The 16,969-nt window shown below is 45.6% G+C and overlaps 1 protein-coding gene across 4 annotated transcripts in view; it reads right to left on the bottom strand.

Moving 5' to 3' along the window:
- Nucleotides 1-16,969, bottom strand: part of RAD51B (RAD51 paralog B) — a 917,968-nt gene that overhangs the window by 172,231 nt on the left and 728,768 nt on the right. The window lies entirely within an intron of this gene.

The raw sequence follows: 16,969 nt of genomic DNA, 5'->3' as shown, positions 1-16,969 counted from the left end.
AGCTCTCGTGGCCGAATGGAATGAAGCGAAGCCTTCATGTCAGCATTGGGCTTGCAGCTGCTGAGCCCCCGATGGTGGCCCCTCTTCCCGGCTTTCTCTCAGGGGCATGGGTGGGGTGGAGATATTCAACTACTTCCAACGGAAACCAACACTTGAAAGGTTATGAAGGCCCCTAAACCTCCTGCTCTTCCGTGGTGATGGCTCACAGCTAAAGCCACACTGCCACTACCCTAAGCCCAAGCTTGATCACCTGGAAATGGGGACTGAGAGAGGACGAGAACAGCACAGCCTTTGAGCTCTCATGGGGTGGTGTAAATTTATGGTCAATATGCCTCCAGATCAGAGGTCCTGCTGTTAGAGAGTTTTCTTTTTTTGCTTTAGTGGTACACAGGAATTCTCCCCCAGCCCCCTCAAAATACTCACACATCTTTTTAAAATTTGCACCTTTTTTTTCAGTCTGGTTTCCTATGGTGAAGGGGAGGCTAGGAAATGCCCAATAAATCATCTGTCTGTCTTCACTCAATTGAAAGGCAGGAAATGCAGAGAACAGTCACGTTACCTTTCCACTTTGCATATAACAAGAGCTATCAGGACCTGTTCCTTTGAAGGGGAGGCCCTTCTGACAGCAATATTAAATTTTCAAGGCCACTGGAGTTTGTTTCTTGGGACCAGACCCAAAGTGGGCAGGCATGTGGGATGTTGGCTGTTTCCCCTACCAGCCCCTTCTAGGAGTAACTTCTTGGGCTTACCCTGGGAAATCTACTCAGTCAGCAATGATTTAGGGGCTCCATGTGCACAGCACCATTGTAAGTCTATGTGGATTAAAGGAATTCTACTCTTGAGTCCTAATTCTTAACAAATTTACATCTACAGATAGTCCTAGACTTATAATGATTCAACTAAATGATTCCTTGACTTTATGATGGTGTGAAACTTCCAATTTTAACACAATGTACAGTATTCAATAAACATGAGATATTCCCTACTTTATTATACAGTAGGCTTTGTGTTAGATGGTTTTGCCCATTGTAGGTTAATGTAAGTGCTCTGAGCACGTGTACGGTAGGCGAGGCTAAGCTACAGAGGTTTGGTAGGTTGGGTGAATTACATGCATTTTCAACTCACAATATTTTCAACTTCCGATGGGTTTATTGGAACTTAAACTTATTGTGAGTGGAGATTCATCTGTAGTTGGTGCAACAGCTAACCCATGTACATAAAATAATGACCCCATACAAGGGAGTTTATAAAAAGTGTTCTCCTGAAAGTGTAGAAAGGAGCCGAAGATGCTTCCAGGTGGCCAGCCAAAGCTTCTTGGAAGAGGTGAAGGCTCTGAGCTGAGGCTTGAAGGCTAGGTAGGGCTGGGGAACACAGGAAGGAGAAATGGCAGTGCCCCAATGCCGGGGACTCCTGAGGATGCCATGGAATGGGGTGTGAGGAAGCTTATTCAGGGAACACTGAGAAACTCAGGGTGTGTGGAGAAGGTGGGGTGGGGTGGTAGGAAACAAGGCAGGAAGGGTATGCAGGCGCCATCCTCTAGGATGCTTTGTGGATGACAGATTAAAATTGTGCTTGCAGTTGGTGTGACCAGCCCTCCCTGGAAGATGGCCTCCACTTGGTCTTGCATTCAAGGAAACATATGTAACTGCAAATATTTTCAGGCCTAATGTGATCTCCATGGTAGGGTTTCCTGAGAGGCCATGCAGGGGTTTCCTGCAGTGCATTTCCCAGTGAACCTTTCCTCAAACCTTCTGGGACATTTGCTCCTCAGGTTTCACGCTCTTAAAAGACTCCGCAGTCTTGTTCTTCCTCCCTTTCTCTTTCTAGCCACCTCCTCTTCTCAGGCCGCTCTCTCCCCATCCCCCAGGGGTCCCCTCACTTGTCCTCTGGGTAGCCTGGGCTGAACTCCACCTGATGGCTTTAGGAGCCCTCTGGGAGCGATCTGCAGGGAGGAAGGGCATGCTGAGGACGCTTCAGACAAGGGGAGCAGCTGGAGGCTGTTGGTTCCAGGTAGGGGCCTGAGCAAGGCCCTGGGAAGGAAGAGTCCCAAAGTAGGATAGGAAAGTCCAACAGGCATCAGGGTGCCCAAGGATGGCTCTGGTCTGGGTGGGTTTTCACGTTTGAGGTCTGTCCCCGTTGCCTGACTGTGGGGCCATGTGTTGTTCCCTGCTGTTTCCCCATGCCTAGAAGATGTCCAGAATATAGTAGGTACTTAAAAAAGTAACCATTGAGTGAATAGCAGCTGAGGTACTAGAAGAAATAAAAAGTATTCTTAAGAAGAACACTAGTACAGTGACTTGGCTCATAATAGGAACTCACTGTGCCGATTCCCTTCTTCTCTTCCCTTCTTCTATGTCAAATGTTTTGTGCTCAGCACATCCACCTTTAGAATTCTTTTCAGAAAAGATAGCACACATTGAGCCTTAACATCCAGTCCATGAAGCAGGTATCACAGGGAAAAAAACCCATACTGGCTATCAAGGAAGTGAGTGAGTTGTACACAGGACAAGCCAGGGTCTCCCTGTGTGTCTAATGGTGCGGGGGTGGGATGCGGAGGGTATTTCCAGTGCTGTCTATGATTTCACCCAGCTGTCAATCAGGGTCTTGTCTGTTTTATTCAGCTCAGCACTGAGCACACTGGGGACATCTAATATGTTTCTACTGAATAAATGAATGTTGGGATGGGTGAGTAAGTAACTCAGCAGTGCCCCAGCTGAAGAGAAGGGATCCTTTGCAACCCCATGGCTGTCAGCGAGCAAACAGCCCAGGATTCACCCGCCCTGCTGTCCCCAAAGGCAGGAACGCCAGCAGGTGGAAGAGGGGAGACTGTGATCCACCTGGGTCCCACATGCCTGTTTCCAGTTTCTGCCCACCCTGATTCATAGCTGGGTGGAATCATAGGCAGCACTGGAAATACCCTCCAAGATCACGTGTCCCACCCCGTTAGACAGACAGGGACACTCTGGCGCGTTTCATGTACGACTCACCCACTTCCTTAAGAGCCAGTGTGGGTTTCTTCCCCTGTGATATCAGCTTCATGGACTGGATGTTAAGGCTTAATGTGTTATCTTTCCCAGAAATACTTTAATTCCAAAGATGGATGTGCTGAGCACATAACATTTAACACAGAACAAGGGGTAAGAGAGAAGGAACCAGCACATACGGATGTCCTATTACGAGTGAGTCACTGTGCTAGTGTTCTTCTTAAGAATATTTTTTTGGCCGGGCACGGTAGCTCATGCCTGTAATCCCAGCACTTTGGGAGGCTGAGGCGGGCGGATCACGAGGTCAGGAGTTGGAGACTAGCCTGGCCAACATAGTGAAACTTTGTCTCTACTAAAAATATAAAAATAGTCGGGTGTGGTGGCAGGTGCCTATAGTTCTAGCTACTCAGGGAGCTGAGGCAGGAGACTCACTTGAACCCTGGAGGTGGAGGTTGCAGTGAGCTGAGATTATGCCACTGCACTCCAGCCTGGGCAACAGAGTGAGAGTCTCAAAAAAAAAAAAAAACTTTTTAATTTTTCCTAATACCTCGGCTGCTATTCATTCAACAATTACTTTTTAAGTACCTACCATATTCTGGACATCTTCTAGGCATGGAGAAACAGCAGGGAACAAAACAGACAAAAATTCTGCACTGTCACACTGACATTATGGTGGAGAAAACAAAAAGAAACAAGAAAATGAATGAAATACTAGTATATTAGAAGGTGATAAATGCTATGGAAGAAAATAAAGAGCAGGAAAGGAAGACAAGAAGTGCTGGTGGAGGGAGTTGGCAGTGGGGCGGGGGTTGCCATTAAGGTAGAGGAGCCAGGGAAGGCACCACTGGGAAGGTGACATTGAAGCAAAGACTTGAAGAGGTTAGAGAATCAGCTGTGTCGGCATGTGGGGGAGAGGAGTCCAGGTGTAGAAACCACTCACCAAGGGAAACCTCCGGCAGGAGGACTGTGTGAGGTCTGTTCAGAGAACAGCAAGGAGACCAGCCTGGTAGGTAGGACACTGAGACCACTCTTTACACCTAGGAAGAACTGGCTTTTCCTGTTAGCTCGTTTGGTTAATTGTCTTGCTTAGGAGGTCAAGGTCACAGGTGTGACTTTTGTTTTGAGACTTTTGTTTTCCAACAAAAGTCATCTTGCAAGGACAGAAGAGATGGTCACATTAATAGATTAATTATCACAAATCTGTCCTTGGAGCTGGTCTGGAGCCTGACTCTACAATCAACTACCTATTTACACTTATACATATCATCACCCTTTCTAAGCCTCAGTTTTCTCCTTTGAAAATGGGGGACCCACTTAGTAATACCCTATGAGATTGGACTTATGTATTGTATAAAGCACTCTGTAACTGTGATCTGCTGTAGAAAGTGTTCATTGTTGTTATTATTATACCCTAAAAGTAACTCAGGGTCTATGTCCAGCTCATGTTGGGTCTGTAAAGCCATTTTAGTAGACAAAGCTCATTTCTTAGCTCTGTTTGCTAGGTTGCAGAGACGATTTTTACTTATGTGTTATAGCAATCTTATTATTTTGGGTGGGAAAAGATTTCATGAGGCTCTCACCAGCCCCTCTGACCTTTGGCTGGATCTGTCAGGCCATTTCCCAAACCTGAGATGATCCTACTATCCCCACCCTCCCCCGACCCACCTCCACCCCACCTCTGCTTTTGTCTCTGCCTCACTGGAGAGAGCTGCACATCTGTGCTAATGGCCTCTATTCCTAAATCACACAGTGTGACCTAGGTGCTCAATGCTGCCAAACAATTTTCATCCTTTGGTTAAGCCCTTGTTTGCTTCCTGCACTGGGAGCTCCAAACCAACTCCACCCTCCCCAAGTCCCCAGCCCCACCTCGCCTCTCTTTGCTCACAGTAGATGGCTTGTCTTCAGCTGCACTAGAGAAGCCAGCTCAAAAATATGAACTTCTTCCTGCCTGGAAATTCCTTAACCAGAACTCAGTCTACCCTTGGCTCTGCCCATCTCTTCTAGGGCCAGAGCCAATAACATCTCTCTTGTGGAGAGGATGGTTTCTTTCTACACTGCTTACCATATTACTCTTTCTATAGAAATAATCCAAGTGATCCCAAAAGATTTATGGATAAAGAAGGTGATTGCTGTCCTGTTGATCACAGCATAAACTGGGAAGCTACCATATGTTCAACGAAAGGGGACTGGTTAAACTGATCATGGTACAGCCATGCAGTGGCAAGGAGGGCTTTATCAATAGTACAATCCCAATTTTCTTGGAAGCAAAATGAAATCAGCAACAACAAACACAAATATGTGCGATAGAGGAAGAAAGACTGGAAGGAAATATACAAAAACAGAAACAGTGATTATCTTCTGATGATGAGAGTACGAGGGATTTTTACTTATTCTTAGTACTTTACTCTGAAATTTCTACTATAAGCACATAGTATTTTTATAATTAGAACAACAAGCAAAAATATTAGCAATACCATTTCTCCTTAGAAAAGCTGCATGTGATTCAGTTCCTCTTACTTATCCCTTTAAGTACAGCATTTCCTGGGGTGGTGCCTGGTTGACAGCTGCACATGTAAGGACTAGAAGCAAAGAAAACCATAACCAATTAACATTACAGTGGGAACTGAGGCGTGGAGAATGGAAATGCCTCCACAGAAACGTGTTATCACTAACTTTTTTTTTTCCATCATGGGACAGGTGTTTAAGGGAATGCACTAAATTTGCTCCAGATAATTTATTTTTTAAAAAATACTATGATTATTGCATTTTTCTGCTTCTCCTTTCATGGGAACTTTTAACATGGGAACTATTTGGTAATGGATGTTGCATTTTAGGTCTTTTAAATCTATTTAATGGAGGCCCTACTGTGTGCCACCACTGGTGAGACAAGGGGTTATCTGCCATTGTGTCTCAAAAGGGAATGGGGCAGCATCCCTCACTAGGGGCTTTGCAAATGTTTGGGGGAGTTTTTGATTGTCAACATGACTGAAGGAAAGGTGCTGTTGATTTAGCGGGTGAGGGCCAGTGTTGCTACACACCCTGCAATATATGGGGCAGTCCTATATAACCAAGAATGGATCCACCCCAATCCCAATGCCTGGGAGGTGAAACATGGAACCAGACAGTACAGTGCAGAAGACGCAAACTCTAATGCTCCCCTACCCTCAGGCCAGGCAAGCAGAGGCTGTGGTGAAGTGGGGACAGCGGTTTCGAGCACTGGCCAGCATCACTACGCTTAAATCCAGGGTTACTGTATCTCCTGGGCTTCCCAGCAAAGCCAGAAATCTAGATGTGGATGTAAAATTTCCTGATTAAAGAAACAAACAAACACGCACAGAATGGGCCAAACAAAACATATCTATGGGCCAGATTTGGTCTTTAGTCTCCACTTGCAACACTGCCTTAGGTAAAGACGTGGTCCCTGTCTTCATGAGAGTAATAGAACAGCACCCTTATGACTTCAGATGCAAGTCCTAGAGGGGACAAATAAGGGTTCAAATCGCAGCTCTGTCATTTATTACCTACGCTCTTGGCAAGTTCCATAAAATGTAACTGATGGTAACACTCTTTGGTTTGTGCTGAAGATGCATCTGGGGAGAGAACCCCAGTGCCTGCACATGGAAGATGATTAATAAAGCAGAGCTATTATTATTATTAAGGATATCACAGTCTAAAATAAGCATCCACTGTGTACAGCACTCTGTGCTAGGTGCTGAGGTGTAAATAAGTGTGAGAGAAAGCCCTTGACCTGGAGGTGTTTTCATTCTAGAAAAAGAGAGAAATCCTGGATGTAAATACTGTGAGCTGGTCAGATTTAAGAATATGACTGACGTCAGATACTTACTGGAGACCAGAAGCAGGCACTTCTTGGGAAGGGGGGAATCCTGCCAGGCAGAGAGGAAGGCAGGGGAACAGCCTAAGCAAAAGCAAGGAGACAGATGACAAAATCACAGCAACACGTGCTTATCACAGCCAGGCACTCTCTGAGGCCTCTGTTGGGGAGAAATCTGCTGCTTGGGCATCAAACCTGCGAGGGACGCGACTTGGGGCTGAAGGGGCCCTGGAGCCAGGTCATGGGGCTGCTGACTGCCAGGCCAGAGCATGGATATTTAATGTGTGGACAGGGAGTGGAAACAAGGAAGTGAGCTGTAGGGACAGTGATCTAGGATCCAAGGATGATGTGGAAGTGAAGATGGGGACAGCAGCCGTGTGGGGAGAGCACGCCTGAGGCCTGGGACTGGGTAGCGAGTGCTGAGGAGGTGCTTTGCCAGGCCTCCGGAAGAATGGAATTTGGGAGTGCTGGGGTATGCAGTTAAAACTGACTGCCTGGGGGATCATGGGAATTTTATATAGGGAAGATAATTTGAAACTTTTGTACCCCCTCCACACTATTCTGGCTTGCTTTCTCCACCCTCTGCTAGGATGTTCATTCACTGGCATGTTTGTTTTCTCTGTTGACTACTCTTCATGGTTATAAATGCCTCTCTTTAACTATTTTTTAAATTTTTGGAAGCAACTCCTTCTCTGGAAAATTTGCTGTTATTTCCCAATGTCTTTAGAAAACCTGGACTCATCCCCAACCCCTGCCTTTCTAGAACACAGATCACTGCTAGGGTTATTGATGGAATGGGTACAGCAGAACTTCCAGAGTTTTTGCCCATCTAGGCTGGCTGATATGGAATTCCATATTGCATATGAAGGAAGGATGTGCTTAGCAAATACCATGAAACAACATTTGCAGGGGAAATTGCTAATCCACTAAAAGAACAAACTGTCTCCAAGCACTCCAACAACATTCATTTACATTCCAACCGGCAAAATGCTGTTTACACAAGAGGCGCATCTATTTTTAAAAGTACACCAGGCACGCCTCTTCTAGGGAAGATTCTGTAAGCTGTGACTCTGCAGGATAAAGAGTAATAAGACTGCTTTGCTGGGGATGTCCCATACCTGAGGTTCTTCAGACCATAACCGGATTTGGTCCAAACCAATGACGTTTCGCTGCAATGCATCTTTAGCATGAAAGATTCCATGAATCACTTAAGGTCCCCCAACAGACAACTGCTATACAACCACTGGAGGGGTACTTACACCTAAGGACTATTAACTCCTCCAGGAAAGAATCCTTTGCTTTGAAAAGTGAGTATAATGCCCTCATGTCCACATTTCCAGGAGGAAAAGTAAACAAATCCAAGTGTGCGGTGACTGGCACTTCATGGGCCAGGAGGGAGCACGGCGCAGCGTGTGCACAGGAAGTGAGCACTCCAGTGAGTGAAAGGGGGCAGAGCCTGCCTGCAGAGGGGTGAGAAAGTCTCTCCATGTTGCTCCCTCAGAGGAATCCTGCTAGTTCTTTTTCTGTAGCAGGACAATCTACGCCCTCCTTCTGAGTCCCCCAATCCTCCACCACCACTAAAACAGATGTGGGGGACAGCTGGAAAACTTGCAGCAATGAAGAATTATTAGACAACGGTCAGAGCTGACCGAAGTTTTAAGAGGCTGCCTTGTAGATGGCAAGTTTCCTGTCACCAAACATAAGCTCACCATCAGTCAGCAGAGAGTGGCAGGATTCCGCTGTAGCTTCCCACAGGACTTAGTAAAAAGAAATACCTATCAGACTTCTTTTTCCCTTCATCTGGATCTTTCTATAAAAATGTGTCCAGGGCATGGATGAAGCACCAGATAAGAGCTAACATTCTTGTGGTTAGCTGCACCGATGATTTGGTGCAAGCCACTCCTCACTGGTCAAATGAAGTTTGGGGCTCAAAGAAATGTGAGTTGTGCCCTCCTTTTCTCCCCCCATCCCTCCCCCGGCACATTCTGTGACTACAGACTGTGGCTCAAAAATGGGGATGTTCCAAGTCTGACTCAGTCACCAGCCTTGGAGTTAGGGTTGTCCTGAGGAGATAAGACAGACAGCTGGGAGACTATCTGGTGGCTTTTGAAGAACCTGACCTCCTCCTGGGGCTCAAAACCCTCAGCTCCCACTCTGACTCCCAGGGCCTGAAATGCCAGCCTCACAGTCACTCCCTGGGGATCTGAATACACCCCTACCCACTCAGGGGTCCTGTAATCAAATGCAAATTAGGTCTTTATTCAACAAAGGGGTGGGAGGAGGGATTTGCTGACAACCCTGTGAGTGCCTGGCAGAAGGCCCTGGGGACTGATGGCCCCCCATGGAGGGAGGTCAGGAAAGAAAGGAGAACAGAAAAGGGAGAGAGCTCAGAAGGGGTCAGAGGCCTCGGGCAGCCCCCACTTCATCCCCAGTGTGCCCTGGGTGGGGGGATAATCCTGGGTCATCAGCCTTGGGCATTGTCTTAGCAGTGTCAGGACGCCCACCCTGCGCATCACTGACTACACTTCCGGCCTCCTTGCATGTGATGCTCTGTGCTAACCAGCAATTCTTCAGGCCCAGAACGCACAGACATCCACTCTGTCCCTCTCATTTCTCTCAAGACCCCAAGAAGTCAGGACTCAACACTAAGAGTGGGGCCTGATGGGGCACAGCTTGGAGAAGAGGCGTGCACAGAGGGTGGAGAGCCATCTCGGAACCAGCTCCTGCGGAGTAAATCAAACTGCCGTCCTCCCCCACAACCCGCTCTGCAATCCTTTCCAATCAGGGAGTCTAAAATTACCATATTTACAGCATCTGCAGCCAAGCCAAGCACTAAACAAGATGAATAGCAGTGACGCACGAGCCTGAGTGGGAGCCTGGGTAGAAGCATGCAGCAGGCTGGGCTGGGCAGGGCTGGGCTGGGCCCTGGGGGCAAGTGAGCCACAGTGGGAGAGTGAGGACAGTCCCAGGCAGGGGTCCTGATGGATGAACTCACCCAGCACTAAGGGGAGGTAGAGGAAGGGGTGGTGGGTGAGGAAGCCTCGGTATCTCAGCCTTCTTAGAAAAAGAGAGGAGGCAATTAACAGAGAGAGAACATGAGAATATCCTGCTGACTTTAGGTTTCTCTCCTTCCTCCTCTGCCTCCCTCCCCTTAAACTCTCCAGGAGGAACCCACTGAGGCCTCCAAGACAGGATGCCTTCCATGGAGTTTCCTTGTGTATATGTGGGGTGGGGGATTTCCAGAAGGGTTTTGCTCTGGATTCTTCCAGTGGGGATACCCATGCCTTGTGAGTTTCCTTCCCAAGCAGCCTTTTCCAAGGACACTCTGTCAACCTACACAGACCAGTGACTTCATTCCTAAAAAAGGCCTGCAGGTCTGGGTGCTTTCGTTCTGGAGGAGAGTGAGGCCAGGAATGACAGGGAGTGTGTTCTGCTTCAGGGTGTCCCAACACTTTTTGTCCAAGCCTGGCTGTTCTCTCCCCAGAAGGAAAAACGCCCAGGAAAAGAGGCTTGGTGACTCATGACCTGCTCACTTGTACTTGGAGTTTCAGAGCTAGGAGGGAGCTACAGACAACAGAGAGAGGGAAAGAGACAGGGCCAAGGAACCCGGGCTTGTGGACTGTAAGGCCAGTGCTCCTGCCCCGGAGGTTCACCTTAGATTCCGTGATGCTCCCGGGTGCTGAGGAGTGAGCGGGGCTCCTGGACCCCAACACTCCTTCCTTCAGCCAGAGCATCTCCATTTTGAGCTGTTTTGTGGACTGGCCTTCTCTTTATGTTTTCATTTCATTTCCCCAAAATGTTCAGTGACTTGAGTAAAGTCCCTGGCCTGTACGTGCCGACAGGAAGTGAAAGGTAACAGTGGATGGCCGGAAGGAAGGCAGAATGAGGTGTCTTTAGAAACAGATGGAATGTAGCAGGAGATGCTGAGAAAGGAGGTTAATCCCGACACAAGGTCATGATCAGCACTCACGTGTGAATCAGCCCCCAGAAGAAGATGTCTCCTCTGAGAGATTTAGAGCCAGAAGCCACCTGCACTAATCGTGCCGGAACCTGAACCCAGATCCCAAAGTGTGGGCTGTTTGTTAGGCACCGGTCTAGTCCATGACAGCCATTTGTAATAGGAGGTGAGGAGAGGCTGGATTTGCTGGTGCTTGAGTTGGAGTTGCACAAAAAAAATGTTTCCAAGCTGAGAACATCATGAAATAGGCAGACCATTCAGCACATGACTAATTCTGGCCTCACCCTCAGGGTGTGCTAGAAGGAGAAAGTCCTGATAAACTGCACAGAGGTGTTTCTGCTCTTCTCATTTGCCCAGAATTGCCAAGAGTTTGCCATTAACATTAACATGGTAAGAACTGAGTGGAGTTGGTCGCCCAAGATAACAGCTCCCATTCCCACTGACCTCTGCCCTGTCCTAGGTAGGGCCCATGCTATCCCATGGGCCTCTTCTCTTCTCCTCCCGCCTCTCAGAGCACACCTCTGTCTCCTCCCCCCGGCTCCTCTTTCCCACCCTCCAATGTTATTCCTCCAGTTTTGGGGCTTCTATTTTTTCTTTCAACTCTGTCTGCTCTCCTTGAGTGACTTTACTCTTTGTTGGCTTCGTTTATCACCAAAAGCCTGTGACCTCAGCTCCAGCCATCTTCCAGAATTGCCCACATATATTTCCAACTGTCTACTGGACATCTCTAGTGGAACATTCTATGGTTGTCTCAAATCATACATGTCCAAGACTGATCTCACTATCTATGCTCCCTTGCTTCCCATAACAAGCCCCTCTTCACCTGAAGGTTCCTACCCTGTCTCCTCTCTCTCAGTCAACGATATCACCAGCTACTCAGACATCCACATGGAAACCTCTGGACCCTCCCTCTCCCTCACCAAGGCCTGATGATGTTAACTCTGATGAGTCCTCTAAATCTCTCCCCTTCCCGTCTATGCCACCATAGCCCCGGATTAGGCTCTCAGCACCTCTCTGCTGCTACCAGTCCTTCCTCCAGGATCTCCCAACCTCGGATCTCCCTCCATGGTATCAACTGGAGACAACTGTCTAAACACAGATCTGATTATTCAGTAAGTAAAATATTTGCTGGTGACCCACTGTGTGCCAGACTTTGTGCCCAGAACTGGGAATACAGTGGTGGATACAGTAGGGTCCCTGTCCTCGTGGAACTCACATCCCAGTTAGGGAATCAAACAAGAAGCAAGCTAAAAAACAGATACATGAATAAAATACTTCTAAGTTGCAGGGTAGGAAATAATGGGGTGGGGCAGGTATCTGTGCCACCCCTTGTAGAAAGACCTTCAGAGGCTCCTCATTACCTACAGAACAAAGTTCAGACCCAACTTGGCAAGCAAAAGTCTTACTAATGCGGCCCAATCTATTTTTCAACTCCCTCTCCCACCACTCCCTTCTTCTGCCCAACCCCCTACTCTGTATTCCATGTCCTATTCATCTGTGAATCCCAAGCCCTTCACTCTTGGCAGATAACAAGCAGATAATAAATATTTAGGGAAATCAATGTGTGGACAAGCGAATGATGGATAGGTGTCTATAGGCATGCCCTCTCCCCGTTCTTACCTCTACTCTGGTGGAACTTCTTTACAATGGCCCCTTCCTTTGGGTCTCCAAAATGTTTCTCACACTGTTTCTGCCCCAGGTACTCATAATAATGTCTTTCCTGCTAGACAGTTAAGGCATTAAGGACAAGGGCAATATTGTTCCATTCTGAAAAAAAATGCCTGGCACACAGCAGGTGCCTGAAACATGCCAGTGGAGTTGACTGTGAAGAGCCTGAAGCAAGGGGAAGTGAGTGTTGTCTTTTTTTAGACTGTTTCCTACAAATACTCCAGTGGCCATAATATTTGGGTGGAAAAAAGAAGCATGAAGATATCCACTGCCAAGTGGGCAGCCAGAGGCATACACCTCTTTGCTCAAGGAACAGCCTCAAAGAGCCCAACTTTGTCCCCGTGTCTTTGCCTTTGAAAATAATTTTGCACAAGCAAAGCAAAGCAAAGAATAATGAACCAGATATGTGCCCATGGAACCTGGTGCTCAAAGATATGCCCTTATCCATCTGAACAGAAACTCATCTGGATCATGAGTTGGTTCTACGGCTAAGCTTGTCCCTTTACATGATCTGTGAAGAACCAACCCCATTCATCCTAGTGACAGAATATTTATTTATTCCCAAGGACCTTAAGTGAAACCTAACTCCTTTGCTGCTCCCACATCCCATCCCTGGAACTCCTTAATTACTATTCCCTAAGCCCACAATAATTGAACACAGTGGTCTGTTGGTTTTTGGCAAATGCATTTGGAGTCCCTGCCTTCTTTGGCAGGATGGGAGGAAGGTGGATAGGTAACCAACCATGAAAAAACTTCAATAAAAAATCTGATTAAAGGTAAGAATAAAAATAAGAGGTAGATTTTGTGCATTTTTTTAGGCTTGATGCCTGCTCTCAGAAAAGTACTGGGCATGTGCCAATCTGCCTGGCTTACCTAGATCATTGTTGACTCCTGAATTTCACACATGGTCACCTGGTCCTCCTTTCTTTTTTCAGTCTGCCCAGAAAGCACCCCACCCCTGACCTGAGCATTTCATTAGTCCTATCTCTTTAGGGGCCATTTCAGATTTTTCTTGACAGTCTTATTTTATTCACTCTGGTTCAGTGTTGCCAACCCAACAATTCTCAGCCAAGCCTCCAAAGGAAATACAATCTGCTTGCTGCGTCAGATCACTTGGAAACAGATACGATTGGCTTGGAGTCACTCCATGCGGGGCTGTAAAATTGTTCTCTCCTTCTAAGTGGGTTGGGTTAAGCCCAAGCTGAGGCAAGAGATTTCCAAGGAATACAGAGCAGAGGACTGTAGTAAGTGGTGGTGATTCAGTCAGTGGTCCTCTTGCTTCTGAGTCAGTATTAACCTTCCTCCAGCAGCAAGTATGCGTAGGCGGCCTTCAGAGTCAAACAAAACAGTGAGGTCTTCAACACTGGGGTTCATGAAACAGTTTACAAGAGTAGTGGGGATGCAGGCTTGGTGTAAATCTCTTTATTCCTGCCAAGTTCTAGTCTAAATTTTTGTGTTTCCAAGATAAATGAAAGTTAGTTAAATTGATTTTGAGATTTATGTATCTTATGCAAAGTTGGCAGGGTGTCCACACTTCCATTAGGCGAATTCTGCCAAATACCATTGAAATTCTGATACACATTTGTCTGAAGGTCTCCTTGGACTTTCAAATGGGGTTAATTTATTCTTTGACTTAATTTAGCAATATGTCATTTTTTTGTTCTAATTTCCTGAGAGGCTGTCTGGTGTAACAAAAAGAGTCCTAGATTAGGAATCAGAAGTCCCAGTTATATCATTCATAGGGCAAGTCATTTAATATGCCTCAATTGCCTTATCTACAAAATAGGAATTGTGCTACTTGCTTTGAAAACCATACAGCATTATACAAATGTAGGGAGCGGTTGGCCCCAGCGGTGGCTGTATGGTTGAAAAGGAAGTGATTCTCTAGGTCTCATCGAAGCTGTGGGCCAAAACAATGTGGCAGGAATATGAACATGGGTGATCAGATGAGCAGGACACTGACTGCCCTTTTAGAAGACCTAGTTCCAACTCAAGACAAATCCCTCCATCTCATTAATTTGTATTTTTATATAATCTTTTATTTTAGATAAATCTTAGAAGTAAGCCATTTAATCTTGTACCCAACCGAAGAATTTTTCTCCACTTTTTTCCACCAGCAACATAATGATAATTCTTGATATTCAATAATATGTCTTTATTGAATCATTTCTATTTCCAGATTTCTAGCTTTTAGGGAATAGGAATAAAAGTATTGACTTCAAAGAATTTAGTATTTTGGCAAAATGTGCTTGTAAACAGATAATCATGGAGAAAAAGCTAGGATGGCAGTAGTAGAAGAGTGACAGGTTCTCTAAGGCAGGGGTTGGCAAACTACAGCCCAAGGACCAAATCCAGCCCACTACCTATTTTTGTAAAGAAATTTTTTTTAGAACACAACCATGCTTATTTGTTTACATATTGCCTATGGCTGTTTTTGCACTACAATGATAAAATTGAGTAGTTGGCAGAGACAATATGGCTTGCAAAGCTTGAAATATTTACCACTGGCCTTTTACAGAAAGGTTGCTGACCTCTGCTCTAAGGGAATCAGACATCTTACGAAGATTTAACTTGGGTTAGAGAATGGGAGAAAGGCATTCCAGTTGGCTGGAAGAGTAAGCACAAAAGAATGGAGTTATTAAAGAATATTTCATGTTTAAAAAGCAATGGGATGTCTCCTTGGTATAAGACAGGGAACAATGGGAGATGAGGCTGGAAAGATGGGCTGAGTTTGGACAGAGAAGGACCCTGTAAGTCAAGGCTAATGGGTTTGAAATCCATCCTGTAGACATCTGGTCTCCAAATAGGATGCATGCCCCAGAGATACACAAGATGATCCATTAGAATTCAGTAGTCAGAAAGTACTAGAATTTGAACTTATTTTTTTCTAGGAAATAAAAAACATGGTCTTACAACATTTGATATAAATATTGACAACGGGCTCCTCACAGCCATTGTTATGTGTCATGAATTGTTCATGAGATATCTTGTGGCAAGATTAGGACCTGCACATTGCAGAGGCGGCAAATGGTGTCCTCAGTCCTCACTCCCCTGGGGCTTTCAATGACATATGAATCACTACAATTTGCACATTCCTGACTCATTGGATTATGGATATTATCAAATTTAATCTAATACACACAAAATGGACAAGTGGATTAAGATATTCCTGCATGGAAACAATGGATCAAAGATAATATTAGTAGTATAAGCACAAGCAAATAATAAGAATAATAGCATTGACACTGCCCTTAGAACAAGTTTTCTTCGGCCATATTACAAAGTGAAGACAATGACCAAATATTTGCATGTAACAAGAAGTCCAGCCAAAACAGTTAGAAATTTCCATGAAAACTACTAGATATAAGGATTTATATCATTCAAATGATATAAATGGAACTCCCCTGACATATTTATTGTGCTTTGACATATTAGCTAATGACAGTATGAAGCCATCATAATTGACAAGACATTTTAAACTATTGCTTACTTCATCTTTATCTCAGCCTTTAAAAAAATTACTTTTGTATATGTTTTATAATGTACATAATATATTAGGAAAGTAATACATGTGTATAATATAAAAAGAAATATATGTATATTGGGAGTACCTATTCAAAATTGTTTACTGATGGGGTGTTAAATCAAAAAAGTTTGGGAACCACTTCTATACAAAATAGAGGACCAATGGGGATCTCAATAAAAGAGAAGATGAGATGAGGCTTGTTTTGAGAAAGATCTCACAGGCTGCCATGTAAAAGATAGACTCTTGCAGAGTGGCCATTTAAAGTCATTTTTAAGTGCCTGAAGATCTTGAAACAAAAGTTTTAAATACTAACAGCTGTTACTACAAATTCCACTTTGCCAGCTTTTTCTTCTTTAAGAAATGAATGGCTTCTTCAGGCCCAAACAAGGCCCCAAAGGATTGCACTGACAATACAGCTTTGCTACAAGCAGTTAGTTGGGTGACATGGGCAAATTTCAGGGATGAGAAAACATACCCAAGGAATACCGCATGCCATCTAGACTCAACTTTCCCCTCTGACCTGCATGAGTTTCCAAGGCAAAGTGGTCTTCAATCACGAGGGCTCCTTCCACTGTTTCAGCCAGAGAGGCCATTCCCCCTCCTGACAGGCATGATTAATTGATTCTGACGCACAGACACACTCTGTGAGGACTGTGCATATAAGATGTGCTTCTGGGAAGGACTATGGCATTTCTCCTGCTGGAAAGGGGCCAGGTAGGCTATTAGCCTGTTAGAGCCAGTTCTCCTTAGCCACCTATTCTTTGCCACAAAGAACCCAGTTGTCACATTTGAAGAACTTAACCAATATCTGTCAAATCTTCAAGAAAAGAGGAGCCCGAACGGAGCTGAGCAGAGAAAGGATCTGCAGCCTCTCCCTGGTGATTGGCTTGGGCAGTCCCAGGAAGGCACCAGCACTGGTCTAGAACCTAAACCAACACATCTGGAAACATCACAGAGGGCTTCCTTCTCTGTGCTCCATGAATGAGGGCATACCCTCTTCT

The sequence above is a fragment of the Pan paniscus genome, chromosome 15 (genome assembly GCF_029289425.2).
Source record: "Pan paniscus chromosome 15, NHGRI_mPanPan1-v2.0_pri, whole genome shotgun sequence".
NCBI classification, from domain to species: domain Eukaryota; kingdom Metazoa; phylum Chordata; class Mammalia; order Primates; family Hominidae; genus Pan; species Pan paniscus.
This window is presented reverse-complemented; position numbering and strand designations above follow the sequence as displayed.